Source organism: Seriola dumerili, unplaced genomic scaffold, assembly GCF_002260705.1.
Source record: "Seriola dumerili isolate Sdu_G_001 unplaced genomic scaffold, Sdu_1.0 BDQW01000044.1, whole genome shotgun sequence".
In the NCBI taxonomy this organism is placed as follows: Eukaryota; Metazoa; Chordata; class Actinopteri; order Carangiformes; family Carangidae; genus Seriola; species Seriola dumerili.
The window spans coordinates 2,831,194-2,845,734 of NW_019174299.1; the positions used below are offsets into that span (position 1 = coordinate 2,831,194).

At 42.7% G+C, this 14,541-nt stretch overlaps 1 protein-coding gene across 1 annotated transcript in view; it reads left to right on the top strand.

Moving 5' to 3' along the window:
• LOC111217600 (voltage-dependent calcium channel gamma-2 subunit) overlaps positions 1-14,541 on the top strand; it is a 65,850-nt gene that overhangs the window by 28,199 nt on the left and 23,110 nt on the right. The window lies entirely within an intron of this gene.

Consider the following 14,541-nt stretch of genomic DNA (forward strand, 5'->3'; position numbering starts at 1 on the left):
ATTTGAAAATATCACCTTGTACATTTTTCACAACTTTCTGATAATGAATTGACGAAATGGATTAATTAATGGAGTAAGTGGGAAAATAATTGGTGGCTTGGCTGCTAATAATATAGTTGTAATGTTTTTTTTGCATTTTAACAAACAGCCTGTTTAAAAAGATTCCTCTAAAATAAATCGTTTAATGCACAATTCTCTCCTCTCCATCAGTCTACATATATCTGTGTCTATCCACTACATTTTGATGAGATTAATTGGGAGGAAAGTTGTAAAACAATTGCCAGAGCAAGCACATACAACATGGGGGAAAAGCCAATAAATTAAATAACAATAATAACGACAATTACAGATAAATAACATTTACCCTACATTCTTGCAACTCTCTCTATCAATCCTCCTCTGTCTCTGTCTCAGTGTGTGGCTCATACAGTAATCGTTATAATCTAGTGAAACAGCTGCATCGACTGCCTTTGATTTGTGATCTTTTATAGTCGCCTGTAAAAGTAACCTCCCCACCCCCACCCCACCCTAGATCTGTCCTCAAGTGTTCCTGCTGTTATTAATGGTAGTTGGGGATCCAGTTGATTTAAATAAAGAGTGCGGCACGTTGATAAGATCAATGGGAAACTGTTTTAAGAGGGAATTTATGACGCCCAGCCACTGTCTCACTGTGCTCACTGTGCAGATTTTGCGCTCATACCGTGAGCTCACTTCCAGGGCGTGAGATGTAAATCATAAGGAAAAGGCCGGCAGTGGGGTCAAATCATTTAGGGTTTCATCACGGCGAATGAGCATCAGCTACAACTTCATCATCACCAGCGCAGAGAGGTGAACAATCTGCGGCGCAGATACCTCAGTGCTGCTTCCAGTTTATTAAAGTGAGCTGAAGCGAGTGTGATGTTTTCCAGGCTGTGGATATAAACCCGAGGTGAGAAAGTTTAAAGGACGCTTTGTTCTCCTGCTCAGATGCTAAGCACAGCTGTGAGCTTCACTGCTAACACAGGGTGAGAGCTTAACACACATAAGGAGCGTTACATCACCCTTATTTCTATGTAGCGCTAAGTTTGACAACAAGTTGAAAGCTATCTGATTAGCTGCAAGTGATAAAAGGCAAAGAGCTGAAGTTTGAAATGGACAAGGAAAGAAATCGATTGCTGTTTTGTTAGTGAGGAGGATGAAGGGATTGTTCAGAGAGACGATCTGGGCCTGAACTTGAAATACACAACCTTCTGAGAGTTTTTCCTTGCATGCCACATCCTGAACCGAGGATGCATGTAAACATTTATTTATTTATAACATGTCCTGTAGTCAGAGTCCTTATGTGCTCTCACTGTTCCACCTCACAGAAAACAAACTCCCATCTCCAGATCTAATTTGTTGGGGCTGAGGCTCCATTGTTTAAAATAGAGTTTGAGCAACAGAACAACCAAACTCAGACTGCAGCAGACAAACAAGTCGGATACTCGGGTTTGAACTGAATTTCGTAAGGTGGTTGACACAACTGCTGAAAATGTGCACAAGAACAGTGCTCCAAAGAGAAAGCTGTGGTGTGTATCTAGATCTGTCATCAGCTTGTAAACATGGATTAGACAACTGTCTAATGGGGTTTGCATCCAACTGGAGACCTTTGTTGTGAAGAGAGAAAATGAATCTTATTTTGATGAACATTTCATTTTTTAGGCAAAAATACCCAAAACTCAAAGGTGAGGTCTTGTCAGATGTGAATATTTTCTGGCTTTCTAAGACGTCTGTCGTGTTAAATTGAAGATCTTTGGATTTTAACCAGTTAATCAAACAAAACAAGCAAACAGAATTTTAAAACTCTGGCTTTGGGACATGATTGGGGTCGGTTTCCACTATTTGACAGTTTATAGATAAAATCATTAACAGACTAATCAAAGATTTGACTAATCTGCAGCTATGGCTGTAACTAACACTAATTTTCATTATGTATTAATCTAGTGTTTATATTCCTGACTAATCAATTAATTGTTCATTCTATGGAAAGTCAAAACAGTGTCTGTCTGTGACTTCAAACATCTTGTCTTTGTCAATATCTTGTCTCTTGTCAAGAGAAAAGCAGCAAATCATCACATTTGAGAAGCTGGAGTCAGAGAAAATGTGTAATTTATGTTTCAAAATTACTTGAAAAAATCAATCAATTACTAGAATAGGTGCAGATCAATGGATTAATCAACTAGCTGTTTCGGATCTAGTTACATGTAATTCCCGATGTCTCTCCTCTCATTTCTTGTCATTTCTCCGTTGTCTCCAATCTAATAAATTATATTAATTGCCCCTGAAAACATAGATGTATAATTTCTTCATATTTATTTTTTTCATGAAACCACCTCCTACAAATATTTAAGCATTGTGTAGATGTAGATGTAGAAGATACGTTTTTCCTTTTGTAAGTAAGTGGTGTATCTCAAGCTGTTAGCATGTTGCTGTGGACGAAGCATTTAACTTCATGCCAGTCCATTAATTGAGGTCTGAGGGATTAGGTGGAGGTTTGTTGGAGTGCGGCACTGTGCTGCAGGCAGGACTCAGCTCAGTCCTGCAGAGAGGACGCTTTAGATCCTACAGTGGCGTGGCAAGAACACCTGATGGTTAGTATAGCTCTGCCTCCTGCCCAGTCGAATAGATACTTTACAAACCATTACTTCAGCTTTCCCTCTTTTTCCCTTTTTTTCCACAAACACCCCAAGTTGCTATTGACTGTGCTTTCTCTTTGTCTTTCTCTGGCTCCTAAAGGCTCTTTTACACTTTGCAGTTTTCTGAGGTATAAACTGTGACAATGATGAGAAAAATGTGTTGAAATCTTTAGTTAGTGACCTAAATGGCCACAAATCCCTGTGGAAGCCGCGTCCACTGACGGCTGAACTAGAGCTTAGGGGTCCAAAGACAGCTCCTGTCAGAGTCAAAAATGTTGTGTAAGTTCTCACAATGTGACTACTGCTGCAACCAACGACTACAAACCAACCGATCAGAATATGAAATTATGCAGAATACATTGGCTGAAGTGACAATTCGTAAGTGCTGTTTTTGAATAAAGTCTTTTGAGGTGTTTCTGTGCATGTAAATATCAGCCCTGTGGTTGAAGCTTGTTTCTTTTTCTGCATTTTCAAAACATGAGCTGATGACATGCCTCTACTCTTATATACTTTTTCAACCCTGCCTCTTTTATTTACAACTAATTTGCAGCAGCAAATATGTTTTGAAGGAAATATAATCGCAATGGAATTGAGTTCTCTATTAACACAATGAGCAGATTTTGTTAATTTACAATTTGCATATGTTTATATACTGAACATATCTGTAAAATGATCACAGACAACATATGTATATGTTTTCCACCAAAATGTCTTGCAGTACAATATCCACTGTTGTTAAACTGCTTTATGGTTATGTTCAGACTCTCACAGCACCTGGTTAAGGTTAGGGAAAGATTGCGGTCTGATTTAATACAGAAAACGTCACAATGACTTCAGACACCGTTTATTTACATTTAACCAAACCCACCGTCTTTCATTATAACCTTAACCAGCTTTTGTTGGTCAAACCGACTCCGCTGTTGTTATTAAATGCAGCATTTCATTCATTCATTAATATCATAATCCACATATATCACATAATTCAGCCCTCAACTGCACTGACACCACAACATGGGAAAATATATGAACATAATTTCCAGGAGACGGAGTTGATTTTTTCCTATTTCAATGATGTATCTACAGTTCCCCCAGCATCGCGCCTCAGAGTGTTGTCTCGCACAGATTTTGTTAGACCCATTTGGTACATTGTGACACACAGTAAACTTGTACAGTTGTCGTTGCGCAGTCTAAAGGTGCCTTACTTTGGAAGAAGCTTAGGCAGGAGACATGTTTATTTTGAAAGAAAGCACTTCCATATTTGTATGTTCACGTTTTGTCATGGTACACAACACTCTGTCAGGTCTTATAGCAAAGCGACGATGTTCACCAGCTTTGACGACATAACTGGACAACAAACCAAGGCATTAGTGAGGTCTCGCTGTGGTCCCATTATAATTGGTGATTTTTGGTTGACATCACCCCGTGGATGAGTCAGTGTAGACGACTTCAGACTCTGCCTCAGCATCCTAATTTTTATTCTAACACTGAATTTTCATAATTTTTACACTAGCTTGTTGGGTTGGCAGAAGCGCTGAATGATACTGGGCTGCAGTGCTTTCGACAAACCAAATTTACATGTAGTAGTTTGCCTCTGTTTTTGGATTCTCCACGGGGAGAGGAATTTACAACACTTATTCACAAACTGTCAGTCGACCAGTTTTCTCAGTCAAGATTTGAACTGGAATCGATTCCTCTTTGACTCATTTTACCTTACCCACAGCACAACTGTATCAATTTTACTGTATTTGCATTTTTCTAATGACTGTGTCACTGTGGAGGATGAAATCTTAACTTTAGGGATGGAATAACCAGATAAACACTAAACAAGGTGATTTCACTTGTGAGTTCATCAGTGAAATCCCCGAAATCCTCTTGTGTCTAAGCACATCTCTAACAACTGTGTTTAAACGAGGCTGTGTATGTTTCAAAAGACTCAGGGATCGCAAATAGATGCAAACCAGTGTCCCCCCGTGGAGCTGATTACATGATCGTTATTGGCGTAGGTGAGGTGTTGCTTTTGCAATTGCTGTTATTAGCGCGAGGTGTTTACTTGGCCTGCGTTCTGGGAATGCCTCTCCCTGTGGGTGCTGCTGCTGCGGCTGCTGCTGAGGGACTCTTCTGAGAACTGGACAGCTCTCACCCCGTCAGCCCAGAAGGCTGTGACGCACTCGCGCTCTGACACCGGTGACTCACTGGTTCCCCGTTCCTGGATCTGTGAAATCTCATCCTACCCTCCATCGCGGTTCCTACCCTGCTCCGCGACCTCGCATGTCCCAGTGTGTCCACACATCTGAGCTGAGACACACAGATGGACCACAGGCAGGAGAAATCCCTCCCACTCATCAGACCTCCTAAGATTAAACAGCAGAGAGAGGAGGCCTTTTGTAAAAAAAAAAAAAAAAAAGAAAAAAAAGGGAAGCTAACTAGAGGGAAACTAACATTTATCTCTCTTTCACTGCGGAAACTTAACAACCTGTAACCCTTAAAATCAACTTGTGAGCGCCTGTAGCAACTTGGATCTAGTTTCTGAATGTGTTTACACTGTGTTTTGTTTTTCATTGTTGAAAAGGTTACACCACTTCACATACCAGGACAAACTTTGCCAGATGAGCGCAGGTCAGTTATGGCACAGAAAACAATGGAAGACATGGAGCTAATATTGATTTTTTTAGACAGTTTTCCTGTGGAGCTTTAGACCCAGTATCACTTTGGAGCTGGAGCATTTTATTAAAAGACACATGAAACAGATTAAAATCCTAGTTTCCATCCTCCTTACAAAGCTCTGGTTGTACTGTCCTGTTCCCAGTAGGATGTGGACAGAATGGAGCGAAAAAGAGTTCGCTGCTCCTTTGGAAGTGTTATCACAGGCGATCTCTTACCTTGCTATTTCTTTTCCATCAAAACATAGTCTCAGGGGTAAACAGACCCGCACGGTGCTGCCACAGACGGTGGCGATGGCCCTCAGCTCACAGACAGATGTGGTGTTTCACGTCAAAAACGGCGGACATCCCACCGTTCAGGGCAGAGAGGAGCGGCTTTGTTGGGCAAGCGCTCAGAGCAGAGCCGTGGGAGGTCAAATGACAGTCTAACATCTGTCAGTCATCCTCCAACGAGCTGAAACCTGACAGCACCTCGCTGCCTACGATAGTCTGCCTCCCACATCACCTACAGCTACAGCTGCTGTGTTACATACCTGCCAACTTCTCCAAGGCCTGAACGATGCCTCTTTATTAGCAGACCTGCTAATAGTCTTCTTGCTCCCTAGTTACCTTTTGTGACCACATCTCCAATGCAAACAACTGAAATAAAAATTCGTAACAGCCCTGAAAATCGATGATAGCACCCAGAGGCTCCTACATGAAAACACCATTTTCAGTTTTGGTTATTTCACATGAGATATTCCTATTTTTCTATTTATCTCTGTGCTCTATTTACTCATTTGAAAGGGGCATTATAGAAAAGTTGCATATTTCCATGCACCGATCAGTATTTAATCATTTTTGAATCAGGATTTGACAAAGTGCTTTTATTATTATATCACTGTCAATCAAATCTGATCAATCTTCTCCCACAAACCTTTAATACATGACTCATAACAAACTACAGTGTAGTTGTATATTAATGTATAGCATTAGTCAGATATGTTTCCCATGAATACGTATAATATTACAACTGTGTTTTACTATATTATCTCTCATTATCTGTTTATACAGCAGCTTCCACCCATGGGTGTTCACTGTTGACAAGTATTACACACTCGTGTATCTGCTTACAACTACATTACAAACCATTAAATGTTTATATATTGCTTATAAATGATAAATGCGGGACCTGAAGTTAAGTGGTACCATTATTTATATATCCAAAGCCCCCTCCCTTGCTCTTACTGTAAAACATTAAAATATTTCAGATGATTCATCCTGCACTTGAGGTCATATGTGTAAATGATATCCAATCAAGTGTGAGTCAGAGAAATCAGATGACATGATGTGGAGAGCCAAAGTAAAACCAGAACTCTACTCTGTTCTATTCTGTCCCTCGGACATTTGTAACTAAAATTCTCAACAGTACGTCATGTGGTATGTTTAGATAAGGTCTAATATTGTTGTATATTCAACAATATTATATTATATTGTTTTTATATTATTATTTATAGACGAGACCAAGTTACAACAATAACAGTACTCACCTGAAGATTCATGGGAACTGTAGTTTTTTCTGTACTCACAAAGAAAACATTGTTTAATTTTGTTAAAATCATTCAGATTTGTCATAACTTCTTCTGTAATGGAGCCGATTTGTCTCAGAATAAGGAAAGTAAACCTCAGGAATATACTTTTTTTGCTGTGAGTTACAGAAACTGATTTACCTTGGGCGTGAAAGCAGGACCATCATGGGGTTGATGTGGGTGTTTGGATGTCAAATGGCAAAAAACTTCTAAAAGTGAATGATTGTGGTTGAAGTGACTGCACTATATTAAGTTCTGCCTCTTCCTCCACTTTCTGATTCAACAGCATGGGTGAGGGAGGTGTGGGTGGAGGCAAACCGTGGTTCTACAGACCGAAGTCACGTCCATTTTCAAATCTTGATTTGATCAAATGCCTCCGAAAATTACACCCTGTCCACATATTCCATTTCACTTTGAAACATGTCACATTACTTAAGCTAAAGATGCTCCAGCTGTCATTTTACTGTGTCTTTAAGTCTTCACACAACAGCCCTGCTCCAGCGTTGACATGAAAAAAGCCTGTTTTCACAGCCTGAGATGCCCCACTACATCTGTGTTGTGTGTGTGTGTGTGTGTGTGTGTGTGTGTGTGTGTGTGTGTGTGTGTGTGTGTGTGATGATGGGAGAGACGGTGCACATGGGCCTCCCTGCCTTAACGGGGTCATTACCAAGATGAATATAGTGATTATAAGGATGAATAAGGTGTGATTATGAAGATGAATAAGGCGATTAGGGCTCTTGTCACTGCTGCTAGGGCGGCTGTTCGTTAGGAGAGAGAAGATGTCACCGTGTAACATGCGTGAACCCATTACCTTTTCATCCACAGGGGATTTATAAGCACATACCTATACATGCATGCATGCGCATGAGAATGCTGCAACACTGTAACACCAGACCAGAGGAGACCATTTGTGTTCATTTGTGCGGTTAAATGACCCATGTATGCAATATATCTCTTTCCAATGGCTGTTCGGTGGTGTAATCCCACTTATGTGTTCGACCCGAAAGGACAGGAGCATACCTGACTGCATCTGCAGGTTGCTGTGTGGGGCTAACGCTAGCTTGCAGGCTGCTGTGCTGGTTCTGTAACAGCAGCTGACTAATGTTGCATGCTGTGTCACTGAAGCTTCTGTGTGTCCAGGGGTTAATGACACCTCACCAGCTCTGTCCATGTGATCCCCCCCACCACCAGTTAGCTATAACCATGGCAACCGAAGCGAATGGTCCTGATGTCCACATGGCAACGGCTGCCGTAGGGACTGATGGAGGTGGGAGGAGGAGAATGTGGATTGGGAGGGTGGGGGTGGGGGGGTGTTCTGGATGCTGACGCACTTGGTGGCTGCCTGGAAAGTTTTTGAGAATGCCGCCCACTGACGAATCAGAATCAGGCTTGAATCTCTCTCTCTTTCTCTCTGACTCTCTTCTCTTTTAAACTGCACCTCCTACTCAGTCAAGAGTCCTCCTGACCCCCACCCCACCCCCCCCCCCCCCCCCCCCCCCCACCCCCTCCTCACTCTACCCTCGCCATCCCATCATGCACCTCCTCCATGTTTGTGTCTCATCAAACCTTTGTCTCTGTCTGCTGCACTGTGGCAGCTGTGATTGTGTTTGATCACTGTTGGAGGGTTTCGTGTGTGTGGGCAGGCCCGACCCGGATGTCTCACTCCTCGGGCATCTGGGAAGGATTTGTCCAGTTCTGCTGTATTCTTACCTGCAGATATGAATCTGAGGATAGCAAATGTGAATACAGTGTTGTTCATGCACCCTGAATATTTAATGATTATATGGGTAGCATGAGGAGTTCCATGTGACTGTGGCAGTACCATAAACTGTAAATAATGATGGACGTGGCTTCTGTGACATCACCCTTAGGTTTCTGAAGAGCAGTTTTGAAGCTCAGGATGGGCTGCTCCGCTGCCCTCATCTTGACAGTACCTGAACTCCCCCCAAAGCTCAGTGCCATTGTTGTGCCTTGTGTGGTTTTACACTGATAGTCCATTGGGGTGAACGATGACATCAATCATCTTAGAAAGAGACAGCCCTACAAATTGATAAAGGCAAAGAAATTAGGCTAAAATATTATGTGCATCCGATCTTGTTGTTCCTGATTTTGTAATGTGGTCCCGTCAATCATTCAGGTACTGAGACAGCTGAGATGTGGGGGTGGGGCAGAGAATGAAGATTAATTGAGAGTCAAGGCGGGAGAAATGACTTGTAGTTGCCTTAAAACTTGCAGAAAGTCCTTAGCAGCAGGCTTCTCACTCGGAGAAAGATGGCAAAAGAGAAAATGAGGGGTTTTCTTTTCCTGTTCCTGTCCAATAACCAGGAGCCAGGGGCCGTGCTCGTGGTATCAATAGTATTAGAAAAACCTTCTCAGCTGCATCATAGACCTCTTTTAACCAGTCGACACATAAACCTTGGAACGTTTCCACATTAAGCAGAGCTCTGCCTCAGCTGGCATCAGTCCAAAACCCTGCACCTATATGTGAACATCAGCCTGGGGAAAGCTTCTTTTCAAAAAACATGAATAAAGAGCAACGCAGTGACGTCACCGGCCCAGGAATAGCTTCTCCTCATGGTTATGTGTTTGTGCCAACGAGGCCTGAAAATGGGCTCGACGCTGACCGAATAAACCCTGTTCCCTCAGGACTAGACCCAGAGTCATGCCGTGGTGGGTGACTATAAATCGACATCCATCCACCCCCCCACCCATCCACCCACCCCGCTTCTCTTTGCCACAACAACCCCCCTCTTCTCCGCTGCACTCCACTCTTGAGTGCTTCTCTGTCTCTCCAGGCTCTGTGGTAATGAAGTGTTTTGTGGCTGCAGAGGACAGGAGGGGACGCAGGGGCAGGGGGTCAGCCCATAGCTCATTCCCACTATAGGGGGGCACAGTGGCCAGCAGTGACTGGGCTGATTGAGTAAGTCTGGACAAGCCCCCCTCAAACTAACCTAAAACACACACATATATACACATCACCAGACCCCAGCAGAGGGGTCCATGGGGGTGTGGCGATGGGTCAATCCCAGCAGGACATCTCAGATAACCCACTCCTTCTTTTAATGACAGCAGCTCCACAAATGATCCCCTCTTGCTTCATACTGCTCAGTCAGGCAGAGCAGGCTATCCAGAAATCAGGTTACCATCTCGATTGCAACATGATCCCAAACCTTGTTCTCAACAAGGGTTTGAAGTTCGGAGGGTTTCATTTTTCATTTGTTGTGTTAAATTATCTGAAGCCCTTTGAGACCGTAACAGTGATTAAAAGTTACACAAATAAGATTGACTCACTGCCCTCAATGTCGGGAAAACATTTTTTCACCTTGTTAGTTAATTCTTCACGTCATAATGTTTGTCTTTAGAGAATTTAATGCCAAAAATGTACAAAACCTTTGACATCTTGTATTTTAATATCAAAATCTCACTGGGTTTCCTTCCTACTGAGCTACATCGTAGTTCTCGCTCAAGTATATTTACATGGACTGGTTTGGCAGGCGCTTTTATCCAAAGCAACTTACTTACTTTAGCTTCAGTGCAGTTGGGGAACTTGAAGTAAGCACTAAGAACTAAATATGTTCAATCAGGTAAAGTGCAAGGAGATCAGGTAAAGAGATGCACTGAAAGTGCATAGTAAGTGCTAGTTAGGCATGTCAGGGTGTTAGAGGTGTTAGGAGAGGAGGTGCTCTCGGGAAGAATTGAGTCTTCAAGAGCATTCAGTTGCTTGTTCCACCATCAGGGATCCACAGACAAGAACAGTCTGGACTGAGATTGTCTTGTGTGTAGGGATGGCAATGCCAGTGGCCGAGACAGAGCATAAGCCTGTGTGATTGGTATCAAGTAGATGGGTGCAGATCCAGAAGTCACTCTGTAGGCAAGCAGTACTGACTTGGATTTGATTTGGGTGACCATGGGTAGCCAGTGGTGGTCAGTGTTGCAAAACCACAAACAAATCCACTTTCACATCATATCAGTTACCGCAGTTACCAGTTTCCCACTTGTAAATATCATTCTTGTCAACATCCAAGTTGTAATTACGACAGGGAAAGTAGGATTTTTGTGAAGTGCCAGCAAAGTTGTCTGATAAAAGGTATAATATGTCACTTTCCTGCATTAAAATGTCTAAAAACGACAAGATCTGTTATATATTTATTTGAGTTGAGCACTTACATTATCCCACGTTTCCAAGAATTATCAAACCTAAAGAAATCCGTGGTTTTAATTTTAATTGAATGCAGCATAATTCTGCATACTAATCATCACAGTCCTGCAGTTAGTCAAACTGCAACTTTGGAAATCTACTGCTAATTAAACTTCAAGGAGACATCATGAGGTTTTTCTTAGATATAATACCTATTTATTGTTTTCCACCATTTTTTGGAGCCACCCACACTTTATTTACATTTTTTCAGGTGTGAGCAGCTCCTCCTCCTGAGCGAGAACAGTGCTCATCAACAGCAAACTCAAAAATCAGCAGTATTTAGTAGGCACGGAGTCTGCTTTGAGCATACTTCATTTTGTCACTTTTCTAGTGTGAACTGCTTAGAATCAGTATGAAGCATGGTTTTGAGACACTGCATGAGTCTTGTGTTTCAGTGTTCACCCCTAAAAATCCTGCATCCTAAGTTTAGTGGCTGTAATTTATTAATATTTAACAAAACATTTGCGATCTTAAAAACTATTTTAAAAGTCTCTCTGTGCCTTATCTCTCGCTCGTTCATCCTGTTCCAGTCAGATAAATGTAAAACAGCAAAATCAAGACCCAGTTTTTCTTGTGGCTTTAAACACAGAGCTCTTTAGTAATCCAGCGTACTGTGCTGTAAGTGCAAGTGCTGCTCAGTGAATACAGGTGTTTCTCTTTGAGCGATAAGTGTTCTGACCCGCTACACACCTGAGCCTCTGGTAACACCTCTCCATCCAACGGCGGTCCCCCTGCCAAAGTTCTTAATGGCCAAACAGGTCTCTCTACGCGCCGGCCCTGCGTTCACACTCACGTGGGGAGGTCTCTGAAATGAAAATGCCATTACAAACCATTTACCAGCCTGCTGAGTTTACATGTCTTACAAGAAAAGGACCGTTTGGAGCGGTTAAGTGTCACATAAATCTTTCAGCAGGCTAATTGAAGTGGTTCCCCCAATAGGCCACTCTCCACAGCTGCTATTACAAATCGCACAACTGCGGATGGGACGGCCAGCTGCAAAACCAAATCTTACACCCACTTGATAACGTTGTTAAGACACACACATGGTGCTCTGTGGGTTGCTGCTGCTGCTGCTGCTAGTTTGCTCAGACAGCTCCACTGGGAGCGTGCAATGTAGTCGTATGTAAACACAAGTCATCTTTCTGATGAGAGGAGGCACGAGTGTGTGCCCCCCCCCCCCTTTTCTCCTCTTGTAGAAATGCAACTTATTTAAAGCTTATTTGAGCGGGCAAGTTGAAGAGGAGCATATTGTTATTTCCAGCATCAGCCTGAGGGAGTAGTTGCAGGAGGCGGCGGGGTTACACCTACAGTATGCACCAGCTCACTTCTAAAAGCTGAGGTGCTACAGCTCGATGCTGAAGCTTCTGCAGCACAGCTTCTGAGGATTACCTGTAGAGATCACCTTCCAGCTGATTGGAATAAACTCAATCCTAATCTCCAGCCTTCCACCGAAATAGGAACTTCATGTCATATATCAGAGCATCAAGTTCAAAACCGTGCAGGTCCGTTAAACTCTGGAGGGCTTTTTCATGGCTCAGCAATTACTGAGGCCTAAACTGTGACACTCAAACTTGATGTATTCCACCTCCCACTCCATCTTCCCTCTCTGTCCTTCAAAACCTCTCTGTTCCCTGCCCTTCCTATATTTATCTCCCCTTCCCGTTCCCATTACATTTTCTTTCTCCCTGCTTCTCTCTCTCTTTATCTCCCCCTCTGTCTCTAGTCCTAATTGCCACAGAACCTGTTGAGGAAAATTGATAAGTGTTTTTTGATTATGGGCCAGAGCTGAGACAGCGGGAGAGAGCAGTGGTGCACTGGATTTTCTCCACCGAGGATTAGTGGGTTTTTCAGGTCCCACAGTTGCACTGAATCGTTTCCTGCATTGAAGCCCGTGACGTCTGTTTCAATGCAACTGTTTTTATGCACATTTTCAATATACAGATAAAAAACATTTGTTTTTACACTTGGCTCAGGTGGAAAAGTTGCTGTATTAATATAAACTATTATTATGTATTAATATAAGTGCAATAGAAAGAGACTTCATGAATAAATCAATGACATACTGGACATGAAACAATACTCAAGCTTTCACAGAAAAAACTAAAAAAGTCAGATCTGTGGTAAGTGATGGAACAGAAATCATTTTTGTTTTTTTGAGCTTTAACTGGCGTCTTTTGATTTGCATCATCTTGTTGCGCCCCCTTCTTATGCAATGGTTTAATGGCTTTATTATTGGTGCCACTACCTGTTTATTTAAATGAACCAACCAATAATTTTCAATAGTAGTGGATGGACACTCACTTAAATTGTCATTTTCTTTTACTACTACTTTTACTAATTCTGTTCAAATTTGTGTTGCATTTGGACGGAAACTCGACCAGTGATGATCAAAACAAACATTCTCCGATCTAAATCCATCCATCCTGAGCTGAATCTCTTAACAGACGGCGGCGGTTGCCAGCCGGCAGGTAGCTCCAACACAAACACTGTACGCATGTGGGAGAGCAGGCCGAGGACGCTTTGATGGCTCTTTTTTTTTTGAGGTGACACTGTCTCTAATGTCTGAGTGGTCATCACCGGGGGGTCCCTCTCTCTCCACTGCATGTGGGCCGTTCACAAACTAATAACCGCACCCCGCTGTGCCCATCATGCCTTGCTGCCAAGACCTCCTAGGCAACACCTGGCACCATGGTAACCAACACCTGTTCACCTAATTAGAGGGACACTGGAGGGAGAGGAGATGAAGAAGTTAATGAAACGCTAATCTGGTCCAATCAAACGCCCAGGCATCTGCCTGCTCACTGCAGCAGCAGGTCGCCTTAATGGCTGCCTTATGGGCGCCTCCCCCGCCACGCGACCTTGAGTGACCTCATCAATGCCAAAACTCCTTTGAGGGGCTGCAGATAGAAGAGAGCAGACAGGAGGAAGTGGGAGGGAAGCCGTCTTGCTGCTTCCTGGATGGACAGAGTAGCTGGACAGCGAGGTGTCAGCCAAATGAACAAGCATTAAGAGATGAGGTTCCCTGTGCACAGCAGTTGGAGCGGCTCCAGGTCGCACCAGCTGCACTGCTCTTGTTTACAAGCCGCCACCTGCTGCCGGAGAGGCCTGGTGCTCGGGTCCGCTTTCTGAAGAGCATCTTCTGGTCTGTGTGAGAGCCACGACCAGTGAAAAGGGTCCAATGATATCTGTGCTGAGAATGAATGAAACTGCAAACTGTCTTATATGTTTTGTGAGTTATTAAAAGATATAGAGCTGCATCAAACATATTTTTTATATTACTGATTAATCTACTAATTATTTTTTCAAAAAAATGACATCTTGAAATTACTTGTTTTGTCCGAAAAGTCCAAAAGCCAAAAACACTTGTCTTTGTTTTGTCTTTTTATTTAAAAAAAGACAAACAAAACCAGAAAAATGAGGAACTGGAACCATTGACGACTACGTCTCTGGGTTTTTGTGCC